The sequence below is a fragment of the Aquila chrysaetos genome, chromosome 7 (assembly GCF_900496995.4).
Source record: "Aquila chrysaetos chrysaetos chromosome 7, bAquChr1.4, whole genome shotgun sequence".
Taxonomy (NCBI): Eukaryota; Metazoa; Chordata; class Aves; order Accipitriformes; family Accipitridae; genus Aquila; species Aquila chrysaetos.
This window is the reverse complement of record NC_044010.1, coordinates 19,635,035-19,648,253: the sequence shown is the minus strand read 5'-3', so window position 1 is coordinate 19,648,253 and position 13,219 is coordinate 19,635,035. Positions and strand designations below refer to the sequence as shown.

General features: G+C 39.0%; 1 protein-coding gene across 4 annotated transcripts in view; it reads right to left on the bottom strand.

Moving 5' to 3' along the window:
- Positions 1–13,219, bottom strand: part of GBE1 (1,4-alpha-glucan branching enzyme 1) — a 175,821-nt gene that overhangs the window by 75,161 nt on the left and 87,441 nt on the right. The window lies entirely within an intron of this gene.

Genomic DNA, 13,219 nt, shown 5'->3' with positions numbered 1-13,219 from the left:
TTTGCCCACGTCTCCAACACTCACCAATGCTATGATTTCTCTCTAATCAATTTCCCAAGATAGCACAACTATGACCCTACTTACTACCAAGTTTCTGTGCAGAGAAGAATGCAAGCTACATGGCAGCATACAGGGCCTCACCAATGACCCTCTGGTGGGTGAGACGGAAGGGGTAAACACCTAGCACAAACCACATCAGTCAGCGTCACTGGTACGATTTACCCATGCGTGTAGTTGGCATAAGGCAATGAAGGAGACCCTTTCAACATTTCACTTTATTTAACAGATGTTGGAGACAGTAGACTTATGAGGCAATTATGACACAAGGAATAAACTCCATTTTGACAAAACAAATGTCCTGCCTTCCTTCCTCCAAAAAACTTTATGAAGAGTGCTTTAAGTCTGGAGTTAGTGGTATTACATAAAAAGACGGGGAGGCTGTGGACACACTACAAAGCTGGTAAAATCCTGATCTCACCAAATAGTCAGTTCTTATTTACTTCAGTAGTATTTCTCCTTCTCTTTGCATGTACCGCACACAGATACACACTTGTGCGTATAAAGACAGAAATATTACCAAACCCTCTAAATTTAGGAAATGCAAATCAGTTCAATGCAAATTGCCTCAGTTCAATACCTTTTCTGTGCATGCATTACATGACAGATTTTTTTGTTCCATCTCCGTGTTCCTCTGCCTTGCCCCAAATCATCCAATTCACAATAGAACACTATACTAGGAAGATCTCAGGAGCTTGTCTACAGAACCTGTCATATATTTGTTATTTCTCAGGTGAGATGATTTGCAATGAATGAACAATTTATCTCAGAGAGAGAATGGTATCAAATAGAAAGGTATCAAAAGTCCTACAAACTGGCAAGCTGGTCACAAAATACAACTTCATGCAAATGCTCGCTGTATCTTTTTCTGACCCAGCATCAGATTTGCAGAAAGCTATTTGCTGCAAGCTAAACGCTGTGAGCAAAGTCAAAGCAGTAGCTGTATTGCAATAAAAATACTATCTCACACAGATAATGCATGTACAAAGAGTAGATTAATTGCTACAAGCACCAGCCAGACTTAAAAGTTATTTCTCCTCATTACAGACTGCTTGACTTCATAACCTTAAAGTCCTTAGGATGGTGAAGAGGATTTGTACATTTGTAAAACATACTCAGAAGAGCCAAAATGGATAATAAATGTAATTTTTTCCACCTTTGTTGGCACTGAAGATTGATCTTTGGAAAAAGATGGAGAAACAGTAAGAAAAATTGTAATGACTTTTACATGAAAAAGTGACCACAGATAAGAACAAACAAGATGGATTTGTTGAACCAAAAGATTAGTTAGCAAATTCATGAGATCAAAAACCTGAGTAGGAGCAGCAGATGTTTTCCAACCATCTGATTGCACATGAGAGAGAAGATTGTAAATAAACAAAGAAACAAACAAACATATTAACTCTGATTCTAGTCTAAACTTGGAAAAACTCAGTTTTAGGATATTTTCCAGAAAGGACGTCAAATACTAGCAGCCATATTAACTTTTAGAGAGATAACTACACAGCTCCAAAACACGAGCCAGAACAACGGTTTTTTTTGAAACACACAAATCACACAAACCATGCAGAGGCTCATGATTTCATCCAAGTCAATTTGTTTATGGGAGCAGCAGCATTAGAAACAGAAGTTGACAGAAATAACAAATAACTTTACAGAATGCCAGTAGAGGCCAAAATCATAGCGTAATTGAAATATATCACCATATAAGCAGTAACTCAGGAACATTTCTAAATGTACATTCTTGTAATTTGATAGACAGATATGGAAACAGGGTAGCATTCATTAAGAAGGTAATTTCTTTTGGGAAAAAGCCATATCTTAAATTATATCCTAACAATCTCTCACATTTTTGCATACCATAAAATTGAGAAAGTTCTTTCACTGCATGCATGATCTAAGAGAGGAAAATACATGCTGTATTATCATTAAGGAACAGAATTATTTACACTGCAAGAAATGTAAGTAATCCAGAATTCACTCAGACATCATTCAAAACAAAGAAGGTCTTTGCAGAGAAGTCTTGCTGGTTTTTTTCTCCCCCTTGGGGACAGTAACTCACACATTAAAAAACATTTTCTCATTTGAAAAAGTGAAATGAGCATATCTAGCTAGATGACCTGGTTTCACAAGATGATGAGAAATTTAACAACTTTCCTGTACTAGGTCAGCAGAAAACCTGTGAAATTGCTTACAAGTCACGCTCATTATTTATTTTTTTTTTCTTCCTGTACTAATAAAAAACCAAAATAATGATTCACTGTAAGAATTCTAAATTCCAATCCATGCTGAACATAACACACTCAGATGCAAGTAATGCATTTAAACCAGTTAATTTTGTCACTAGGGACAAAAAAATAATATAGGTCATACCTAAACCAGTTTGAAGCTGTAATCCTTGAACCATATTAATGCTGACATTCAGGAACTGCATTTACTATTATGTATTATAAAAAAAAGAGTGGAACTACTGACCTTCTAAGAATCTAGACTTTATGATGATTTGCCCATCTTCAATTCTTAGTGTTTAATTAACTTAACACATAGTAGCAATGAATTGCTAAAATGTTACTTTTTGAATTATCCCCAAACATTTCAACAGCTGACTGGCTTAAATCCCACCAATGGATTGCTAAACATAAAGAAACTGGCACTCTGATAACGGTAACTTTCAGTGAAGCTGGTACAAGTTATTTTATGAACTAAACATCCAGATTTGATACAGAGATGTTCTTTTTTCACTGGTGTTAACCAGCATACACCAGTTTGCCTGTTACTTAGATGCACTTTGTTGGATGTGAGCAATACAAGAGGGTAACCAGTCTTATCCCATTTGGAAAACAACAAAGGGAATAAGCTCTCTGTATTTCAACCTCCTTCATTTACATGGAGAAGTAATTCCCCGCTATTATCTAGGTAATATTGTTGCCACAACACCAAGCCATCTCTAGCCATAAGAGACTGAGGAAGTCAAAGCAGTGCAGCAAGCGCCCACTTTTCAGCCAAGGGACAATCCTGACTGATGCCGCTAGACTACTACCAATACCTGCACTCCTAATTATACCGAATGCCATTCTATGGCAACATACACGTCTCTATCAGTCAACAGAACTTGATACAGTCATTAACAGACCAAAAGAGCTTTTCTGTGGTGATGCAGGCTGCATTATGCCTCCAAAATGAACCGTGCAGACAACAAACAAAAAAGCTATCCTCCTTGGGCATGTGATAATCTGTGAGCAGAAGGGGTCAGCAGCAACAGGTCACTTCACCTGTATCAATCCCAAGAGGAGAGAGAAGCAGTGTATTAACTTTTTTCCCCACAGTAACAACCAGAGGCACTGATGTAGAGTGCTACGTTTTTCTGGACCTAGGATTTCTGAAAGAGCATTGCATGACTCTGTCCTGCACAGCTAGAAAAGAAACAAGCCATTCTATTTCAGCAATATTAAGCTTACTCATATTTCAAAGTTCAATATTTGGACACAAAATAACTTTTAAGAAAAAAGCTTACTCTGAAAACAAGTAATACTAATTAATAGTAGTGGCACAAATATCAATAGGTGAGAAGTTACAGAAGACTGAAGTTTTCAGTTTAACATGCACTGAATTTTTAACATTATCTTAAAATAAACAGAAGACAACTGACAAAAATCCTGAGGACAGAGTCCTCTCTACACTCCAACTTCCAGCTCCAGGAGAATTTAGCTGGTAAAAGTTTTCAGAATGCCTGCAACATTCTTGCAGTATTCTTGAATTATCCTTCACAGTGCCACAGTATTTTGGATATGATTAAAATAAAGCAATATGATGAAATTGATTTTTTAACATCCCCAACATAAGCAACCAACCTAAAAGACAAGCAGTGTGGTCATGATCCCTTTGGTAAAGCAGTTCAAGCTGTTGCACTGTGAAGGTGATCTGGGGACCAAGAGAGAACTTAGAGGTTAGATGCATAAGTTGTAAGGTCTCTCTACTTCTTGTCCATCACAATCTTGTACATGGATGAGACTTGAAATTAACACATTCAATAGCAGTAGATCTTTACTCACACAAAGCTTGGAAAAATGTTACCCACACTGCATGAATTCTAACTGCACTTTCTTGGGCAAGCTAATGGGGTTAGTTCCTAATTCTCTAAGTCTCCCACTGCTACTGGTTCAAGACTTCCTTAACAGGGAGCTTGCATCATTAAAGATTTATCTATATCTCTTTCAGCCATATCAATGATAGAGAGCCACTTTTTTCCCCTGAAGCCTCTGAATTGAAAATAAGTATTAGCTTTAGATCTAGCTCCCTGAGCTTTTTTATCAAATTTATCAAATATCTTAATTACTACCCCACTGCCTTTTCCTTCCCCACTTACTACTTACAATCAATTGCTTATCACTTTACCTCTGTTCTCTGCCTTGTGAGTTTTTGTTTGTTTTAAAGAGAAATTGATCCATAACATGACCTTTCTGTTTCACTTGATTAGATATTTGCTTTGCTACCTGTATAGAATTCATAAGACTGAAAGTAGACAATTTATGTACTGAGATACAGAAAAGATGTCAACAGTGCCAAACAAAAGACTTGTAACCTTTGATCTTTCATCTGCAAAGCAGCTTTATCTTTTAAATGACATTTCAAATTAAAAAAGCATTAAGTAACACAAGTAACAGTGCATTACAGATCTCTGAGTTTTATCCTTCCTTAAGGTCCAGTACAACATCGAAAACTTTTAAAAAGTTTCAATCACCAATTAGACAGCTTAGTCTAAAAATTTCACACCCAACTCTCCTTAGAGCTAACGAAACGTCCTCACTTCAGAAATCTTAGAATCACAGAATCATTCACATTGGAAAAGACACTCAAGATCTTTGAGTCCAACCATAAACCTAACACTGCCAAGTCCACCACTAAACCATGTCCCTAAGCACCACATCTACATGTCTTTTGAATACCTCCAGGGATGGTGACTCCACCACTTCCCTAGACAGTCTGTTCCAGTGCTTGACAACCCTTTTGGTGAAGAATTTTTTCCTAATACGCAATCCAAACCTCTGCTGGTGCAACTTGAGGCCATTTCCTCTCATCCTATCCCTTGGTATCTGGGAAAAGAGACCGACACCCACCTCGCTGCAACCTCCTTTCAGGTAGCTGTAGGGAGCAATAAGGTCTCCCCTCAGCCTCCTTTTCTCCAGGCTAAACAACCAGTTCCCTCAGCCGCTCCTCATAAGACTTGTTCTCTAGACCTTTCACCAGCTTCATTGCCCCTCTTTTGAAACACTCTAGCACCTCAATGTCTTTCCTGTAGTGAGGGGCCCAAAACTGAACACAGTATTTGAGGTGCAGCCTCACCAGTGCTGAGTACAGGGGAACAATCACTTCCCTGCTCCTGCTGGCCACACTATTTCTGATATAAGCCAGGATGCTATTGGCCACCTTGGCCACCTGGGCACACTGCCGGCTCACACTCCACCAGCTGTTGACCAACACCCCCAGGTCCTTTTCTGCCGGGCAGCTTTCCAGCCACTCTTCCCCAAGCCTGTAGCACTGCATGGGGTTGTTGTGACGCAAGTGCAGGACCCAGCACTTAGCCTTGTTGAACTTCATACGATTGGCCTCAGCCCATCAATCCAGCCTGTCCAGACACCTCTGTAGAGTCTTCCTTTCCTCAAGCAGATCAATACTCCCACCCAACTTGGTGTTGTCTGCAAACTTACTGAGGGTGTACTCAATCCCCTTACCTGGATCATTGATAAAGATATTAAACAAAACTGGCCCCAATACTGAGCCCTGGGGAACACCACTTGTGAGCAGCTGCCAAGTGGATTTAACTCCATTCACCACAACTCTGTGGGCTCAGCCATCCAGCCAGTTTTTTACCCAGTGAAGAGTACACCTGTCCAAGCCAGGAGCAGCCAGTTTTGTCCAGGAGAATGCTGTGCAGAATGGTGTCAAAGGCTTTACTAAAGTCTACACAGACAACATCCACAGTCTTTCCCCCATCCACTAAGTGGGTCACCTTGTCATAGAAGATCAGGTTAGTCAAGCCAGTCCTGCCTTTCATAAACCCATACTGACCGGGCCTGATCACCTGGTTGTCCTCTCTGTGCTGTGTGATGGCACTCAAGATGATCTGCTCCGTAACCTTCCCCAGCACAGAGGTCAGACTGACAGGCCTGTAGTTCCCCAGATCCTCCTTCCGGTCCTTCTTGTAGATGGGCGTCACATTTGCTAACTTCCAGTCAACTGGGACCTCCCTGATTAGCCAGGACTGCTGATAAATGATGGAAAGTGGCTTGGTGAGCACCTCCGCCAGCTCCCTCACTACCTTTGGATGGATCCCATCTGGCCCCATAGACTTGTGTGTGTCTAAGTGGTGTAGCAGGTCACTAACCATTTCCCCTTGGATTATGGGGCTTCATTCTGCTCTTCATCCCTGCCTTCCAGCTCAGAGGGCTGGATACCCCAAGAACTACTTATCTTACTATTAAAGACTGAGGCAAAGGAGGCATTAAGTACCTCAGCCTTTTCCTCAGCCTTTGTCAATATGTTTCCCCCCACATCCAATAAAGGATGGAGATTCTCCTTAGCCCTCCTTTTGTTGCTAATGTATTTATAGAAACATTTTTTAATAGCCTTTTACAGCAGTAGCCAGTTTAAGTTATAGTTGGGTTTTGGCCCTTCTAATTTTCTCCCCGCATAACCTTATGACATCCTTGTAGTCCTCCTGAGTTGCCTGCCCCTTCTTCCAAAGGTCATAAACTCTCCTTTTTTTCCTGAGTTCCAGCCAAAAGCTCTCTGTTCAGCCAGGCCGGTGGTCTTCCCCACTGGCTCATCTTTCAGCACATGGGGACAGCCTGCTCCTGCACCTTGAAGACTTCCTTCTTGAAGAGTGTCCAGCCTTCCTGGACTCCTTTGCCCTTCAGGACTGCTTCCCAAGGGACTTTGTCAAACAGTCTCCTGAACAGGCCAAAGTCTGTCCTGCAGAAGTCCAAGGTAGCAGTTCTGCTGAGCCCCCTCCTTCTCCAAGAATCGAAAACTCTCTAATTTCGTGATCTCTATGGCCAAGACAGCCTCCAGCCAGCAGATCACCCACAAGTCCTTCTCTGTTCACAAACAACAGGTCCAGTGGGGCGCCATCCCTAGTTGGCTCACTCACCAACGGGACGTTATCCTCCACACACTCCAGAAGCCTCCTAGACTGTTTCCTCTCTGCTGTACTGTATTTCCAGCAGACATCTGTTAAGTTGAAGTCCCCCACGAGAACAAGGGCTAGTGACCTTGATTGACATTGCAAGCTCTTGGGACCCAACCATGGAACACAGAGCACCCACTACTGAAAAAGAATGCACGTAGGTCACTGCAAGCAGATTAAAGGTTTTGACAAAGCATAATTGCTATGCAATAACATCTTTAAAATTATTTGCCTGCTCAGGTTCATGCATGAGTAAACAGTACTCTGATATCAGTAAGGAAAGAAAGAACTACATTAAGGACACATGAAAGAATCTGAACTATAAGGAAGTAAATGAATGAAGAGGAACCCTACATGTCTGAATCAGAAAAGACAACCAAAGCTGAGTACTAAAAGGCAGGCATTTGAAAGCATACCAAATCTTAACCTCAGTAGGTACAGGGACAACATCCCTCTGAAGCAGCGCTAGATCACCTGACTTGCCAAACGTTAACCCATTCGTGTCTGTCCTAGATAATCACCTTCCTACTGAATCTCAAAGAGCAGAGTCTCCACCAGAACACAGCAAGTGTTCTAAACTGGTCTGAAGTACATAGTCTACCCTGAGGCCGGAAGGGGATGCAGTCCTTAGTATGAAAGTCTGAAACACTAGATCAGTAATTAGGATGGGGTCTCAGCATGACCTTGTGATTGTGAAAAACTTTAGTATAAAAGTTTCCTGTATTCACAGCAAATACTGTGGCCCTCGGGAATGTTTTGCTACCCAAAGAGACAATGAAAAAAAGCTAACCAGCCCTCAGGGACTTAAAGCAAAGACCTACAGGAAGACATGTCATTCCCAATTTATCTTGTCACAGTGAGGTGACAAAATGTCACACAAAGTGGATGTGACCTGTTAACAGTCCCTCTCAGTCTGTTTCTGGCCAGGTATTTGAGTATCAATCCCAACATTAAGTCTACCAGCTGTGAGAAGAGCAGTGGTGGCAGCAAAACCCAGCACTTGTTCAGATCAATGTCTATGAAACCTTCAGACATGTAGTGATTGGCATCAACTAAGCCAAACAGCAATTTCCACTGGGAAGTACAGATCCTTCTGCACAGCAGTGCAAAAGGTCAGGGATTTTTGCTTCGCTTTTGTTTTCAACAAAACGGGTGCTTAAAGATAGTAATGGTCACTGAAACCAGTTTTCCCAGTAGGGGTTGAACTTCTGATGAGCTGCTTAAGCAGCTTTCCTGACTACAGCAGTTGCCATTATGCAGTTGATTCCCAGAAGAGTGAAGTTTCCAAATGGCTTGAGATTAGGGTAAACAATCTCACAGCTTTCTAAGAAACTGGAAAACAGACAGGAGAAGGAAGACAGATGTGTGTAAGCCAGTCATGTTTTTAAGGAAGTCAAGATTCTATCTTTTGGCATTAGGTCATCTTGAACACAACAGTTTTCAGGCACGTATTTCTCACAACTACTAAATGCCTCTCACAGAAAGAATCATACCAAATTAAGATGAAAGACAGATGGCTGTAGGAATGAAAGACCTTTCAACACAGCCACTTGCTCTCAACTGTTTTGAGCATTTTTACAGAAGGATACAGATCTTTGAAAAGGGCTGATAAGAAAAAATTGCTTTCTATATTTTTACAGGACATTATTCCATAAAGTTTCCTGTAACAGTTAAAAATAATGGATACTTTTATCAATACTTGCTGCAGAAGACATCTTTGCTTAAGCATTAACATCCCATTCCCTGAATTAAAATGGAAAAGTTCAAAAGTATTTCAGAATTTCAAGCCCAGCCTTTAGGAAAAGGGCCTTTAATTATTTAAGTAGTATTACAAAAAAGTGTTGAGAAGTTGAAGTGAAAGAAGGATTATTCTCAAATTTGGAAGCATTTGTTCAGTGAAGATGTGAAGTCTTTTCACAAACTGAATCATACTGGTTTCTATCAGGCAACATAAAAGTTAATACTGGTAAGTTAATCGCATACAGGATTGCACGATTAGTTCTATACTGCCTTTTTCATGGGCAAAACTCCAAATCTGCAGAAGCCACTGACAAATATATATATATATATATATATATATATATATATAAAATTATACTTTTCTATTTAAAAATTCCAATAAGCAGAACACTGGTTATTATATCATGTATTTTGTGACATCCAATAATCAAGCTGTAACTTGATATTCTGAGAATAAAAAGTGAATAAATACAAAATACTAAATACTAATAAATAAAAATAAAATAACCAAAATAGTTCTCTTGGTTTAATTATACTTAAAAGTATTTCATTTAACTATAGGTTTTTGTTTTTTCTTTTAAGAGTAAAGAATAGCAGCTTTGAAGATGCAGAGGATTTTCCATTAAAACCGGACTTCTGAGTGCCATACCAGACAATACCCCTTCTGGAAGCATTAATCCTGGTCCCCCTAAGTCCAGTGTTATGCAGGGAGAAAGCACTTTCATCCACTGTGCTGTAAACAATATAATAGCAACATGCATTTATTAGAGTTGATTCATATTCAGTATTTACTTCGGGAAAATGATTTCTTAGAAATAGGCACATCCTTTATTCAAATACAAGTAGTAGTTTTGAAGTCCCCATGAAAATATTTACATTTTTTTCCTCAAAATTCCACTATACAGTAAGGTCCTTCGGGAGCTATTGGCACAGATACAATACACAGTTAAATTAGGGTGATTGAACATGTCTTAGGTAAATGGTGATAGTCTAACATTTTGTCTATAAAAAAAAAAAAAAGATGATAGAGGGAAACTACTTCTCCTTTTTATAGGTTCTCCCAAAGTCACTATAACTAACCCCTGTGACACACTGCTGTGTGTCCTCGGCAGCTGATTCCTCTCAAGCAGTAGTGAACACAATTAAGAGCAGCCCCAGTCACGCACTGTGCGAACTCCACTCTAAGCACTGAACGCTGGTCGTCTGCCCATCTAATTCCAAATCAGAAAAGCTATACCTACTGTACACACAGACACGTGCAAACACCAAGAATAAGTTACAATTATCTGAAAACTGTTAAGAAGCTTTGCACACAAAAAGGCAAGTTTTCTTTGGCGAGTATCCTGGGCTCAACCCAGCAAAAAGCAAGATTCTCATGCATGGGAAGTAGTTTTCTCCTCTGAATTTCCCAATTTCCAGTGCTTAGAAGTTTGATCAATGTTTTGGAAAGATCCATTCTTTTAATTTAGCAGGTTAATTCTGCATTAACTATCTCTATTGTATTTTGCCAATGAATTAAACACGTTTACTGAAATGCCATTTGCACAAAAAGACACATTTTCTCCTCAAAGGAACTATGGACTATACGTAGGTTTATTATATATAGTAAGGAGCACAGTGTCCTAGACTTAAATTTTTCAGGCTAGTCCTATCTACACCTGATAAGAGTAAACTAAATAATATCAAATAAAGCATTCAGTTATTTGCCATAAAAATTGAAGCAATAACTCAAGTATTACTCAGTAAAGGTTAGGTCCTGCAAAATACAAGTATAAGAACAGCCTTGGAGGCAAAGCAGATATGTACTTATTGTAATGAAATTTAATATTCTCGATGCTTTTTGCTCAGAGGGCTTCCTTAAGTAAATGGAAAAAAAAAAAAAAAAAAAAAAGAAAAAAAGTACTGAAGACAATTACCTGCAGTTTTAACAGAGCCTCCAGGACACACACTTTTTAAAATAGAGAATGTCTCAAAAATAAAATTACAAAACCCTTTAAAGTGCTGATAAAGCCTACATGGATTTCAGCTATGATTTGGATAACATTAGCACTCATACCACTCGTGTTCTACCCAAGTAAATTATACACTAATAAAATAGAAGTCTTTGAGATAATTTAAAATTCTTGTCTCCCAAAATAAGCTTCTTAGCAAATATTAGATTTGTTTAGTCACATTATCAAGCCTGCAAATTAACAAGCAAAATTTGTTGTTCTGCAACATGCAACTAAATCCCCACATTTTTAAAGTGTACCATCAGGATTTTGCATACAATTTAATGCAAGTCATGACTTCCATAATAGAACTGAGATCGCAAACATTTCAGAGTAGTTTACTGTTCAACACTGGGTTCGCTTTCAAATTAAGACTAAATGTAGTGTAGAAAAAGCCAACAAGCTATTATGTATCAGCTGACTCATGATCTTCAACAGACCATTATCCTGAACTTTCCCCAGAAAACAGCACTAGACTTAAGAAGGGGACTGGTGAAGAATCAAACTCCAAGAGATACTTAACTACTTTGTTGTGAGGTGGTTTTTTTCTCCCCGAAATAGTATGCTATTATACACATGTATAAGAATAGAAAAGAATTATCCTCGACTTTCTATATTCCCTATATAGGAAGCTAAAATTATACTCTCAATCAATTCATTCCATTAGCATTGACAAGATATTAAATACATGGAAAACTGTTAACATTTTTAAGCTTACTTTCTCAAAACCATCTTATTAAAAGCCTGAAACAGTGTTTTCTATAAACCTCATTTAATTTATTACTTTAAAATACTGGTTTCCAAATTGAGACTCACAAGTGACTTCTGAGGGACACTGAAGAAGTGCCTGATTCACTACTTTTCCCTTGGTGCTTCCTACTCGACCAACTGCTACCAGCCTTCTGTCTAAAGAACCAAACAGAAACATGGTTGTCTCCTGCAACCATGCAGTTAAGCCACGGCTGAGAAACACTGTTGTGACCTCCACCCAAGTCAAGGTAGGATTCTGAGCACATTTCCTCCCTCAAACATGCAGAAACCAAAGCTACAGCTGACAAAGCACTAGTGGTAAACAAAGTGTAAATATGCCAGCCTAAAAACAAATACAGACACAAAAAAATACTTAAAGCATTAGTGTTATGCCTGTGCCTTCCAGATGAAAGTGCAGACTGTTTTCATTTGAACTCAGGTGGAAGTTTTGGTTTTACTAATGCTAATGAATAGCAAGAGGAATTTAAGAAGCAAAGAAATAAAGTTCTTCATAAAAAAGAACATTTTGAAAACTCCCAAGGAAAAGCACTAAAGAAGTTGAAGCAAGACCACCAGACCTCTGCCCTTGAGAAAATTCCAGCATTAATATAAACATATCATCAAATATCTGGTTTTCCAAAAGTTAATTGCATTGTCAATTGAGAAGTCTTTTCTGTGTGCAGATGACAGTGAACCATAGTTTCTACTGTGGTAACAGAAACTCAAGTTCATATATATACACCAGGAACACACTGACAAAACCTTATCAATCTACCATTCAGTGTCCATATACTATTACAGATTACTTTTTTTTAAATAGGCAATTACCTTGAAAATCCAAAATCAAAACATTAATCCTCAAGCAATGAAATGTCTCAGCTACTTTTAAAAATTTATTTTAGCACAGCAAAACCAACGTCATAACAAATAATTACTATCACATACAGAAGCCTGAAAAGGGAGCAACTCTTGCATTTTACCATCCTAGGACTTCTACTTAGAAGGTATTATCTGAACATCCTTTTACTTCAGCCTCTCAGAGACTAGCATATTGGACCCCTGAAGTCCCCATTGCCTGTCTGTATTTTATTGACCAAAATCCCTCCCTTCCTAGACAGTTGGTAGCAATGCCAAATCTGTAAAAGGAGAAGAAAATTTTAAGACAGGTAGAAGCGTTAATTATCAGTCATCATACAGTACAGATATTACAGAAGGCTTCTGAAACACTGATTCCATGTCCTGAATGGTAATTTCCTGATTTCCCCCCTGGGGAAGCGGAGGGTAAGGAAGGTTCACTCTTTATACTAATATTAGCTAATACAAAGTTTAGATTACTTCCTCTCACACTTCCAGATTTTATCCTCAGCATAAACAATCACCCTGGATACAGTCCAAAACATTCTTTTTAGCACCACGGGACAAGACTGCTCAGTTACATGACAAACTTTGGCATGAAGGGCAGAAGAGTTTGTACAGTGAATCGTTATATTCACAG